Genomic DNA, 13,907 nt, shown 5'->3' on the forward strand with positions numbered 1-13,907 from the left:
CTGACCTCCCTGCGCTCGGAATGGATTTTTTGGAGCTATAGGAGTCCAATTGGCACGCTCTCAATTGGGTTGGAAAGTAGACATCCAGGGCTTTCCATCAATATATAATAGTTTATACTTTGCTCGAAGATAAATGACGTAGACTGGCATTTAACGCCAGTTCCATGTTGCATTCTAGCGTTGAACGTCAGAAACATGTTGCAAGTTGGAGTTAAACGCCAGAAATAGGTTACAATCTGACGTTCAACTCCAAAAATAGCCCAGGCACGTGAGAATCTTAAGTCTCAGCCCCAGCACATACCAAGTGGGCCCCAGAAGTGGATTTCTGCACTATCTATCTTAGTTTACTCATTTTCTGTAAACCTAGGTTACTAGTTTAGTATTTAAACAACTTTTAGAGACTTATTTTGTATCTCATGACATTTTAGATCTGAACTTTGTACTCTTTGACGGCATGAGTTTCTAAACTCCATTGTTGGGGGTGAGGAGCTCTGCAGCGTCTCGATGAATTAATGCAATTATTTCTGTTTTCTATTCAAACACGCTTGTTTCTATCTAAGATATTCATTTGCACTTCAATATGAAGAAGGTTATGATCCGTGACACTCATCACCATTCTCAACCTATGAACGCGTGCCTGACAACCACCTCCGTTCTACATTAGATTGAATGAGTATCTCTTGGATTCCTTAATCAGAGTCTTTGTGGTATAAGCTAGAATCCATTGGCAGCATCCTTGAGAATCCAGAAAGTCTAAAACTTGTCTGTGGTATTTCGAGTAGGATTCAGGGATTGGATGACTGTGACGATCTTCAAACTCGCGAGTGTTGGGCGTAGTGACAGACGCAAAAGGATCAATGGATCCTATTCCAGCATGAGTGAGAACCGACAGATGATTAGTCGTGCAGTGACAGCGCACCTGGACCATTTTCACTAAGAGGACGGATTGTAGCCATTGACAACGGTGATCCACCAACACACAGCTTGCCATAGAAGGAACCTTGCGTGCGTGAAGAAGATGACAGTAGGAAAGCAGAGATTCAGAAGACAAAGCATCTCCAAAACTTCAACACATTCTCCATTACTGCGTAACAATTACTAATTTCATGCTCTTTTACTCTTTACAATTGAAACTAAAGAACCCTATTGGTATCCTGACTAAGAATAATAAGATAACCATAGCTTGCTTCAAACCAACAATCTCCGTGGGATCGACCCTTACTCACGTAAGGTATTACTTGGACGACCTAGTGCACTTGCTGGTTAGTTGTACGGAATTACATAGTGTGAGTGTAATTTTCGTGCACCAAGTTTTTGGCGCCGTTGCCGGGGTTTGTTCGAGTTTGAACAACTGACGGTTTATCTTGTTACTTAGATTAGGAAAAATTTGTCTTTTTGGTTTAGAGTCACTAGAATTGCACCTTTTATTATTCCTTTTAAAAAAAATTTTCAAAAATATTATTTTTTTATTAATTGTTAGTCTTTCATTGAGTCTAGTTTCATGTTTTAAGTTTGGTGTCCTTTGTGTTTTTGTCATAAAAAAATAAATAGTTTTTATCTGTTCAATCCTTGCATTTGTTAAATGTGTCTATTTTCTTGGGAATAGTTGTCCCTTTGAGTTTTCCTTTTTAAAATCTTTTTCAAAAATAATTTTTCTTTGATTAAATCTTGTGCCAAACTTTAAGTTTGGTGTTCTCTTGTTAATTTTTCTTTAATTTTTGAAAATTTTAATTTGGTTTTCTAAAAATTTTAAGTTTGGTGTTCTTTCTTTTGTTCTTGGTGTTCTTGTGAGTCTTCAAGGTGTTCTTGAGTCTTCTTTGTGTTTTGATCTTAAAATTTTTAAGTTTGGTGTACCTTGGTGTTTTCCCTCCAAAACTTTCGAAAACAAAGAGCATTGGATTCAAAAATTTTAAGTCTTGTGTCTTTTGTGTGTTTTTCTCTTTCATCATAAAATTCAAAAATCAAAAAATATATTTTCTAACTATTTTTAAGCAATTATTTCGAAATTTCTCATAAAAATTCAGATTTCAATTTCAAAATTTTTCAAAATCTTATCCTTTTAAGAGTTTTAAAAAAAATCACATCTTTTTCAAAAATATCCTAACCACTTTCTCTCTCCTCACTTTTTCGAAAATCTTCATAAAATATTTTCAAATTTTTATTTTTTATTTTTTATTTTTTTATTTTAGTTTTTATTTTATTTTATTTTATTTTATTATTTCGAAAATTATTTTTCTTATATAATAAAATAAATAAAATAAATCCACATCATCTCCCTTTCTCCATCATGGACCTAAGTGGAAATGAACAGTCCAGAAGGACTCTGGGGTCATATGCTAACCCCATTACTGCTTCATATGGGAGTAGTATCTGTATACCCTCCATCGGAGTCAGTAGTTTTGAGTTGAATCCTCAGCTTATTATCATGGTGCAGCAAAGTTGCCAGTATTTCGGTCTTCCACAAGAAGAACCTACAGAGTTTCTGGCACAATTTTTACAAATTACTAACATAGTACATGATAAGGAAGTAGATCAGGATGTCTATAGATTATTACTGTTTCTATTTGCTGTAAAAGACCAAGCTAAGAGGTGGTTAAATAACCAACCTAAGGCTAGCATAAGGACATGGAAACAGTTGTCAAAAAAATTCCTGAATCAATACTTCCCTCCAAAATGGATGACACAGCTAAGACTGAACATCCAAGGCTTTAAACATGGAGATAATGAATCTATTTATGATGCCTGGAAGAGATACAGAGAGATGCTAAGAAAATGCCCCTTTGAAATATTTTCAGAATGGGTGCAGTTAGACATCTTCTATTATGGGCTTACAGAGAAAGCTCATATGTCTTTGGACCACTCAGCTGGTGGATATATACATATGAGAAAGACAATTGAAGAAGCTTAAGAGCTCATTGATACAGTTGTCAGAAATCAGCATCTGTATCTAAGTAGTGAACCTTCCATGAAAGAAGAGGCTAAAACAGTAACTGCTGAACTCAGTCCTGCAGAATAAGTTACTGAATTCAATCAGCAATTAGATTTTCTAACAAAACAGCTAGCTGAATTCAAGGAGATATTGCAAGACACAAGACTGGCTAATATGAATATGGAAGTGCAGTTGAAGCAAACTGAACAGCAGTTATCAAAACAAATAAAAGAAGAATGCCAAGCAGTTCAATTAAGAAGTGGGAAGACATTAAATACCTCACTTCAAGGCAGCAAGAAGCCAAGAAATGAACAAACTGCTACCCAAAATTCCTCTGAGGACAGTAAGAGCCTAGAGAGGAATAATTCTGGCGCTCAAACGCCAGAAGAGGGTGGAGAGCTGGCGTTGAACGCCCAAAGGAAGCTCAGTTCTGGCGTTTAGATGCCAGAAACAAGTAAGGGGTTGGTGTTGAACGCCCAAAGGAAGCTCAGTTCTGGCGTTCAAATGCCAGAAACAAGTAAGGAGTTGGCATCTAACGCCACTCCAGCTTCCACCCCTGGCATTCAAACGCTAGTGGGGGATCAGACACATACAAGTGCTGATAGCAACCCCTCTAAAAAGGCTTCTCAACCCATGTCTATAGACAGTAAACCTGCAGCAACTAAGGTTGAGGAATACAAAGCCAAAATGCCTTATCCTCAGAAACTCCGCCAAGCAGAACATGATAAGCAATTTGCCAGCTTTGCAGACTATCTCAGGACTCTTGAAATAAAGATTCCGTTTGCAGAGGCACTTGAGCAAATACCCTCTTATGCTAAGTTCATGAAAGAGATCTTAAGTCATAAGAAGGATTGGAGAGAAACTGAAAAAGTTTACCTCACTGCAGAATGCAGTGAAGTCATTCTGAAAAGCTTACCAGAAAAGCTTAAAGATCCCAGAAGCTTTATGATACCATGCACATTAGAGGGTACTTGTACCAAGCAAGCTCTATGTGATCTTGGGGCAAGTATCAACCTAATACCTGCATCTACTATCAGAAAGCTTGGTTTGACTGAAGAAGTCAAACCAACCCAGATATGTTTCCAACTTGCTGATGGCTCCATTAAATACCCATCAGGCGTGATTGAAGACATGATTGTCAAGGTTGGGCCATTTACCTTTCCCACTGACTTTGTGGTGCTGGAAATGGAGGAGCACAAGAGTGCAACTCTCATTCTAGGAAGACCTTTCCTAGCAACTGGATGAACCCTCATTGACGTCCAAAAAGGGGAAGTAACTCTGAGAGTCAATGAGGACGAGTTTAAGTTGAATGTTGTCAAAGCTATGCAGCATCCAGACACCCCAAACGACTGCATGAGCATTGATATTATTGACTCTCTGGTAAAAGAGGTCAATATGACTGAGAGTCTCGAATCAAAGCTAGAGGATATCTTTAAAGATGCTCAGCCTGATCTGGAGGAACCAGCGAGAATAATAAAACCTCTGAAAATTCCTCAGGAAGAGGAGAAACCTCCCAAACCCGAGCTCAAACCATTACCACCATCCCTGAAATATGTATTTCTGGGAGAAGGTGATACCTTTCCTGTAATCATAAGTTCTACCTTAGAGCCATAGGAAGAGGAAGCACTAATTCAAGTGCTAAGGACACATAAGACAGCTCTTGGGTGGTCCATCAGTGATCTTAAGGGCATTAGCCCAGCCAGATGCATGCACAAGATCCTATTGGAGGATGACGCTAAGCCAGTGGTTCAACCACAGAGGTGGCTGAATCCAGCCATGAAGGAGGCGGTGCAGAAGAAGGTCACTAAATTACTATAAGCTGGGATTATTTATCCTATTTCTGATAGTCCCTGGGTAAGCTCTGTCCAAGTCGTCCCTAAGAAGGGTGGCATGACAGTGGTTCATAATGAAAAAAATGAACTGGTTCCTACAAGAACAGTTACAGGGTGGCGTATGTATATTGATTACAGAAGGCTCAATACAGCTACCAGAAAGGATCATTTTCCTTTACCATTCATAGACCAGATGCTAGAAAGACTAGCAGATCATGAATACTACTGCTTCCTGGATAGATATTCAGGTTATAATCAAATTACAGTAGATCCCCGGGATCAATAGAAAACAGCATTCACATGTCCATCCGGAGTATTTGCATACAGAAGAATGCCATTTGGTCTGTGCAATGCACCTGCAACCTTTCAAAGGTGCATGCTCTCTATTTTCTCTGATATGGTGGAAAAATTTCTGAAAATCTTCATGGATGACTTTTCAGTATTTTGAGACTCATTCAACTCCTGTCTTGACCATCTAGCACTTGTTCTAAAGAGGTGCCAAGAGACTAACCTGGTTTTAAACTGGGAGAAATATCACTTTATGGTGACTGAAGGAATTGTCCTTGGGCACAAAATTTTGAACAAGGGAATAGAGGTGGATCAAGCTAATGTAAAGATAATTGAAAAATTACCACCACCTGCCAATGTTAAGGCAATTAGAAGCTTTCTGGGACATGCAGGATTCTATAGGAGGTTTATAAAAGATTTTTAAAAAATCGCAAAACCTCTGAGTAATCTGCTAGCTGCTGACACATCATTTATCTTTGATAAGGAGTGTCTGCAGGCGTTTGAGACTCTGAAAGCTAAGCTAGTCACAGCACCAGTCATCTCTGCACCAGACTAGACATTACCATTTGAACTAATGTGTGATGCCAGTGACCATGCCATTGGTGCAGTGTTGGGAGAAAGGCATGACAAGCTTCTGCACGTCATTTATTATGCCAGTCGTGTTTTAAATGACGCACAGAAGAACTACACAACCACAGAAAAAGAGTTACTTGCAGTGGTTTACGCCATTGACAAGTTCAGATCTTATTTAGTAGGATCAAAAGTGATTGTGTACACTGACCATACTGCTCTTAAATATCTACTCATAAAGCATGATTCAAAACCCAGACTCATAAGATGGGTGTTGCTTCTGCAAGAGTTTGATATAGAAATAAGAGACAGAAAAGGGACAGAGAACCAAGTAGCAGATCACCTGTCCCGAATAGAACCAGTAGAAGGGGCGTCCCTCCCTCTTACTGAGATCTCTGAAAACTTTCCGGATGAGCAACTCTTTGCCATCCATGAAGTACCATATTTTGCAGACATTGCAAACTACAAGGCTGTGAAATTCATACCCAAAGAGTATAATAGGCAGTAATAAAAGAAATTGATCACAGATGCAAAGTACTATCTTTGGGATGAACCATATCTCTTCAAGAGATGTGCGGACGGAGTAATCCGTAGATGTGTGCCTAAAGAAGAAGCACAGAAGATCCTATGGCATTGCCATGGATCACAATATGGAGGACATTTTGGAAGTGAACAAACAGCCATAAGAGTCCTCCAATGTGGCTTCTATTGGCCTACTCTCCATAAAGACTCCCGAGAGTTTATACTTAATTGTGACAGTTGCCAAAGATCTGGCAATCTGCCTCACAGTTATACCATGCCTCAACAAGGGATCTTGGAGATTGAGTTGTTTAATGTATGGGGTATTGACTTCATGGGACCTTTCCCACCATCGTACTCAAACACTTATATTCTGGTGGCAGTGGATTATGTATCCAAATGGGTGGAAGCTATTGCAACACCCACTAATGATATTAAGACAGTGCTAAAATTCCTCCAAAAATATATCTTCAGCAGATTTGGTGTCCCTAAAGTACTAATCAGTGATGGGGGCGTTTATTTCTGCAATAAACAGCTTTACTCTGCTATGGTTCGATATGGAGTCAGCCACAGGGTGACAACTCCATATCATCCACAGACAAATGGACAAGCTGAAGTCTCTAATAGAGAACTTAAAAGAATCTTGGAACGGACTGTGATTAACCGTAGAAGGAATTGGGCTAGAAGCTTGGATGACGCTCTGTGGGCATACAGAACATCATTCAAGACTCCTATAGGGACCTCTCCATACCAGCTTGTGTATGAAAAAGCCTGTCACTTGCCAGTGGAACTGGAACATACGGCCTACTGGGCAACCAGATTCCTAAACCTTGATGCCAAATTAGCTGGAGAAAAATGATTGCTCCAGTTAAATGAGCTAGAGGAATTCAGAGTCAATGCTTTCGAAAATGAAAAAATTTACAAAGAGAAAGCAAAAAGATGGCATGATAAGAAGCTGTCATCCAGAGTCTTTGAGCCAGGGCAGAAAGTTCTGCTGTTTAATTCTAGGCTCAGATTATTCCCCGGGAAATTAAAATCCCGGTGGAGAGGACCATATGTGATTACAGGTGTGTCACCATATGGATACGTAGAGCTTCAGGATAATGATTCTAACAAAAAGTTCATTGTTAATGGACAGAGAGTCAAACATTATCGTGAAAGTAATTTTGAGCAAGAATGCTCAAAACTGAGACTTGATTAAAGCTCAGTAATAGTCCAGCTAAAGACAATAAAGAAGTGCTTGCTGGGAGGCAACCCAGCCATTAACAAAGCTTATTTGTTAATTAATTGAATTTTACAGGTTCATATTAATTATCTTCAAGGTAACATGGCAATTGCATGAGTTCACAGAGTTATAAGATTCAGAGGATAAAACAGCAAAAAGAAGCTCACTGGTGCGAAAAAGCCAGTAAAAGCTGTTTTGGGCGTTAAACGCCCAAAAGAAGCATCTACTGGGCGTTTAATGCCAGTAGAGATAGACATCTGGGCATTAAACGCCAGAAAGAAGCAACTTCTGGGCGTTTAACGCTAGATTTAGAGCATCTTGGGCGTCCAGAAAAACGCCCAGTGATAAAGGAGTTTCTGGCATTTAACGCCAGCCAGATGCTACAGCTGGGCGTTAAACGCCCAGGAGAAGCTACAAATGGGTGTTAAACGCCCAAAACATGCAGCGTTTGGGCATTTAACGCCAGGATTGTGGGGAGGAGATAAATTCATTTTCACTTCAAATTTTTTCGGTTTTTCATGTTTCAATTCATGATTTCTTATATAAACATGTTACAAACTATCATCTTTCAACTTCAATTCCAAAAATTTTTAATCCTAAACATGTTTCTTAATTTTTCTTCAAAATCGTTTCAAACCTTTTTCAAAACTCAATTATCTTTTTGAATTCTTTTCAAATCTTTTTAAATTCTTCTCAAATCTTTTTAAACTTATCATATCTTCTTTTCAAAATTCAGAATTATCTTTTTCAAATATCTTTCATAACTTTTCAATTTTAAATTACATCTTTTTCCTATCATACTTATGTTTTACAAATCATATCTTCTATCTTATCTTTTTCAAAATTTTCGAAAATCCACCCCCTTTCCCTTTAAATCCACGTTCGGCCTCCCTCCTCTCCTCCACAATTCGAAGTTCGCTCTCCTTCTATCCCTCTCCTTTCTTTTCTTTTGCTTGAGGACAAGCAAACCTCTAAGTTTGGTGTGTTTATCCGTGATCACTAAACCAATACCCACTAAGATCATGGCTCCTAAGGGAAAACAAACCACTCCAAGAGGCAAGAAAGAGAATATTCCAAAACCTCTTTGGAATCAAAGGAAGTTCTTAACCAAAGAACATTCAGACCATTACTACAAAATAATGGGTCTAAGGTCAGTGATCCCGGAAGTTAAATTCGATCTGAAAAAAGACGAATATCCGAAGATCCAAGAGCAAATTTGAAACAGGAGCTGGGAAATCCTAGCTAATCTTGAAACAAAGGTGGGAAGAAACATGGTTCAGGAATTCTACTCTAATCTGTGACAAACAAACAGGCAGAGAATAGCTGGAACCACCTTCTATGACTATCGGACTTTGGTCAGAGGGAAGATTGTTCACATCCACCCTGACAAAATCAGGGAGATCTTTAAGCTACCTCAGCTGAAAGATTTCCCAAACTCCTTTAATAGGAGAATGATGAGAATAAATAAGGGCTTGGACGAAATTCTAGAGGACATATGTCTCCCTGGAACCAAGTGGACAACCAGCACAAAGGGTGTCCCAAATCAACTCAAGAGAGAAGATCTCAAACCAGTTGTCAGAGGCTGGCTGGACTTCATTGGGCGTTCTATGCTGCCCACTAGCAACCGCTCTGAAGTCACCATCAAAAGAGCAGTAATGATCCATTGCATTATGTTGGGAAAAGAAGTGGAAGTTCATCAGCTGATTTCTTGTGAACTTTACACAATTGCAAACAAGAACTCCAAAGATGCCAAATTGGCTTATCCAAGCTTAATCTCTATGCTATGTAAAGATGCTGGGGTGAAGATGGCAGTAACTGAGTATATCTTAGTTGAGCGACCAATCACCAAAAAATCAATGGAAGGGCAACAAGTGCAGGATGACCCCATCAAGAGGAAAGCACAGAAGTTCCTCCCAGAAATCCCTCAAATTGAATACTGGGAGCGTCTTGAAGCATCTATCACCAAGTTGCAAGAAGCTATGGAGCAACTAAAGGAAGAAAAGAAAAATCAAAGTAGCATGCTTTGCAAACTGCTTAGGGAACAAGAAGAGCAAGGGCGTAAACTGAAGCAACTGAAACGTCAGAAGCTCTCTCTTGAAGGGCCAAGCACCCCACAGATTAAAGGAGCATCCACCTCCCAAAATAAAGGTTGTTAAGTCCTAATCTTAGCCTTAACTCTGTGATAGTAGTTCTTATTAGGAATTTACCTTAGAAGTTATATATGAGTAGTAGTAATTAGTATATCTATTTTGATTTTATCTCCAATTAAGCTATAATTTATTTTTCTCATCATCATCAAACATAAATAAAGTAGCAGATTTTTAGAATAAGGAGGCAATATTTTTTTCGAGTTTTTAATAAGGAAAATTCTAATTAATTATATGTGGTGGCAATACTTTTTGTCTTCTGAATGAATGTCTGAACAGTGCATATTTTTTATATTGAATTTTATGAATGTTAAAATTGTTGGCTCTTGAAAGAATGATGAACAAGAGAAATGTTATTGATGATCTGAAAAATCATGAAATTGATTCTTGAAGCAAGAAAAAGTAGTGAAAAAAAAGAGAGAAGAGAAGGAGCAGTAGAAAAAGCCAATAGCCCTTTAAACCAAAAGGCAAGGGTAAAAAGGATCCAAGGCTTTGAGCATCAATGGATAGGAGGGCCCAAGGAAATAAATCCAGGCCTAAGCGACTAAATCAAGCTGTCCCTAACCATGTGCTTGTGGCATGCAGGTCCATGTGAAAAGCTTGAGACTGAGTGGTTAAAGTCGTGATCCAAAGCAAAAGAGTGTGCTTAAGAACTCTTGACACCTCTAATTGGGGACTTTAGCAAAGCTAAGTCACAATCTGAAAAGGTTCACCCAGTTATGTGTTTGTGGCATTTATGTATCTGGTGGTAATGCTGGAAAACAAAGTGCTTAGGGCCACGGCCAAGACTCATAAAGTAGCTGTGTTCAAGAATCAACATACTAAACTAGGAGAATCAAAAATACTATCTGAATTCTGAGTTCCTATGGATGCCAATCATTCTGAATTTCAAAGGATAAAGTGAGATGCCAAAACTGTTCGGGAGCAAAAAGCTACTAGCCCCGCTCATCTAATTAGAATTTGAACTTCACTTGAAACTCTGAGATACTATTGCTTCTTAATTTCTTTTTATCCTATTTTATTTATCTAGTTGCTTGGGGACAAGCAACAGTTTAAGTTTGGTGTTGTGATTAGCGGATATTTTATACGCTTTTTGGGGATAATTTCAGGTAGTTTTTAGTATATTTTTATTAGTTTTTAGGCAAAATTCATATTTCTGGACTTTACTATGAGTTTGTGTGTTTTTTTGTGATTTCAGATATTTTCTGGCTGAAATTGAGGGAGCTGAGCAAAAATCTGATTCAGGCTGAAAAAGGACTGCTGATGCTGTTAGATTCTGACTTCCCTGCACTCAGAATGGATTTTTTGGAGCTACAGAAGTTCAATTGGCACGCTCTCAATTGAGTTGGAAAGTAGACATTCAGGACTTTCCAGCAATATATAATAGTTTATACTTTGCTCGAAGATAAACGACGTAGACTGGCGTTTAACACCAGTTCCATGTTGCATTCTGGCGTTGAACGCCAGAAACAGGTTGCAAGTTGGAGTTAAACGCCAAAAACAGGTTACAACCTGACGTTCAACTCCAGAAATAGCTCAGGCACGTGAGAAGCTTAAGTCTGCACACACCAAGTGGGCCCCAGAAGTGGATTTCTGCACTATCTATCTTAGTTTACTCATTTTCTGTAAACCTAGGTTACTAGTTTAGTATTTAAACAACTTTTAGAGACTTATTTTATATCTCATGACATTTTAGATCTGAACTTTGTACTCTTTGACGGCATGAGTCTCTAAACTCCATTGTTGGGGGTGAGGAGCTCTGCAGCATCTCGATGAATTAATACAATTATTTTTGTTTTCTATTCAAACACGCTTGTTTCTATCTAAGATATTCATTTGCACTTCAATATGAAGAAGGTGATGATCCGTGACACTCATCACCATTCTCAACCTATGAACGCGTGCTTGACAACCACCTCCGTTCTACATTAGATTGAATGAGTATCTCTTGGATTCCTTAATCAGAGTCTTCGTGGTATAAGCTAGAATCCATTGGCAGCATCCTTGAGAATCCGGAAAGTCTAAACCTTGTCTGTGGTATTTCGAGTAGGATTCAGGGATTGGATGACTATGACGAGCTTCAAACTCGCGAGTATTGGGCGTAATGACAGACGCAAAAGGATCAATGGATCCTATTCCAGCATGAGTGAGAACTGACAGATGATTAGCCGTGCAGTGACAGCGCACCTGGACCATTTTCACTGAGAGGACGGATGGTAGCCATTGACAACGGTGATCCACCAACACACAGCTTGCCATAGAAGGAACCTTGCGTGCGTGAAGAAGATGACAGTATGAAAGCAGAGATTCAGAAGACAAAGCATCTCCAAAATTTCAACACATTCTCCATTACTACGTAACAATTACTAATCTCATGCTCTTTTACTTTTTATAATTGAAACTAAAGAACCCTATTAGTATCCTGACTAAGAATAATAAGATAACCATAGCTTGCTTCAGGCCAACAATCTCCGTGGGATCGACCCTTACTCACGTAAGGTATTACTTGGACGACCCAGTGCACTTGCTGGTTAGTTGTGTGGAATTACATAGTGTGAGTGTAATTTTCATGCACCAATTCCCAGGTACTTTGTCTTTACTGTGGGGCCAAAACAAGTGAGAAAAGCTTCAAACTTCAGTTACAACGACAACAATGGTTCTTCCTTGACTGGACGTATACGAGAGGAGGAGGAGGAAGAAGAAGGGTCAATTGGGTTTCACTTTTGAAGTGGTTAACGTTTGGGTTTTGGTTTAACCCCCTCCTCATGTAACACAACGTTGTTTCTCAATATTTTCAGCGCCAAGAGTTAAACGACGTCATTTAGACAGTGTCAAGTGTCAATTAAAATTGTTAAGTCAGCTTTTTAGTGACGGAAAATGACGAAAGGGCCAAATTGGGGCACAGATCAAAATTTTAGAGTACAATTAGAATCAATTGAAAATTTGAGGACTAAATTGAATCGAAAATCAAATTTTAGGGTCATTTTAAGTATTAATTCGTTGAAATTAAAAAAAAACAAATAAATAACTGTTGAATTTTAGACTATTAGTAACCAATGTTGCATTGATGACTACGTTAATCAATAACCTTAGAAATTGGAAGGGAACTAGGGAATCCATCAACATTCACATTCACGTTCGCATTCACATATGATGACTTTACTTGAAACTTTTTGAGCAAATTGAGACCACGACAATACTCAAGGCACGTAATTAGAGAGGTGTAGGACTTGGCTAGTGTTCTCCACTAATATGACATACATAGGCACAGAGAAACAAAATAAACAAAAAAAAGACATAAATAATACACAACAATATTAATTTTTCATAATATTTTCAATAAATACACTACAAAGGCCATTGTAAATTTTAAAGTTTTGGCATGACACTTGGTATTAGGAAAACTTTTTTTTAATAATAATAATGATGATAATAGAATGGCATAAGTCGTTACTTTTAAAGGTGCAGATAATTATATTTTTAAATTAAAAGATTGTCTTTGCAAATTGCAACTTAAAAGTATAATAATAGACCGTGGTTTTTGTATTTTATGTCTTTCTCTACTAACCAAATGCAGTTAAAGAGATCGAAAGAAGTTGAATTTTCATTACCTTTGATTTATGTAAGAACATTATTACTCCCTCCATTTAACATTTTTCTTTCCATTGAAAAAATTAATAAATTTTAGTAATTATATTTAAATATATTGAATTATGAATATATCAAATTTTTAAATAAATTAAGAATTTGACATAAATGGAGTATATTATATAGTAATCCCAAAATTCCCTCCACCACAAGGTCATTTGTGTCATCGTCAAACCATGTCCACAAATATATACTGATGTATTATTTGTATAGTTTGTATTACTAAATGAGATAGAAATAAGTTCAATACATTATTTAATAGGATTAAATACGATTTTGATTTCTAATGTAGAAGTCGAAAATTTATTTTGTTTCTGACTTTTTTTTCGTTACAAAATAATTCTGAAGATTTCAATTTGTTTTAAAATCGTAATTTTTATCAAATTTTTTATTTTTATTCCAAAAACACTTCTAATTAAAAGAAGAAGAAAAAAAGAAAACATTGAATAAGGGGAAAGGGAGAAGGGATTCGGGGGGGGAGGGGAAAAAGGTTGGTTCAGAAAAGAAGAGGGGGAAGGGGGATCGGAAGGGCCACCACCGCTGCTCCAATCCGCCATTATTACTTGTCGTGGTTCGGCGCTAGATCTCGCAGCTGCTCCTCTAAGCTCGGCGAAGGTGCTCAATGGCAGTAGATTTTGGTTCGAGGCAAGAATAGTGGAATGATTCGGTGGTGAGTCGAGGGAAGATAAGAGGTCGCGCAGTGACGGTGGCGCTAAGGTAGCGCAAAGAGAGAAGAAGAAAAGGGTTGC

Source organism: Arachis hypogaea, chromosome 3 (genome assembly GCF_003086295.3).
Source record: "Arachis hypogaea cultivar Tifrunner chromosome 3, arahy.Tifrunner.gnm2.J5K5, whole genome shotgun sequence".
In the NCBI taxonomy this organism is placed as follows: Eukaryota; Viridiplantae; Streptophyta; class Magnoliopsida; order Fabales; family Fabaceae; genus Arachis; species Arachis hypogaea.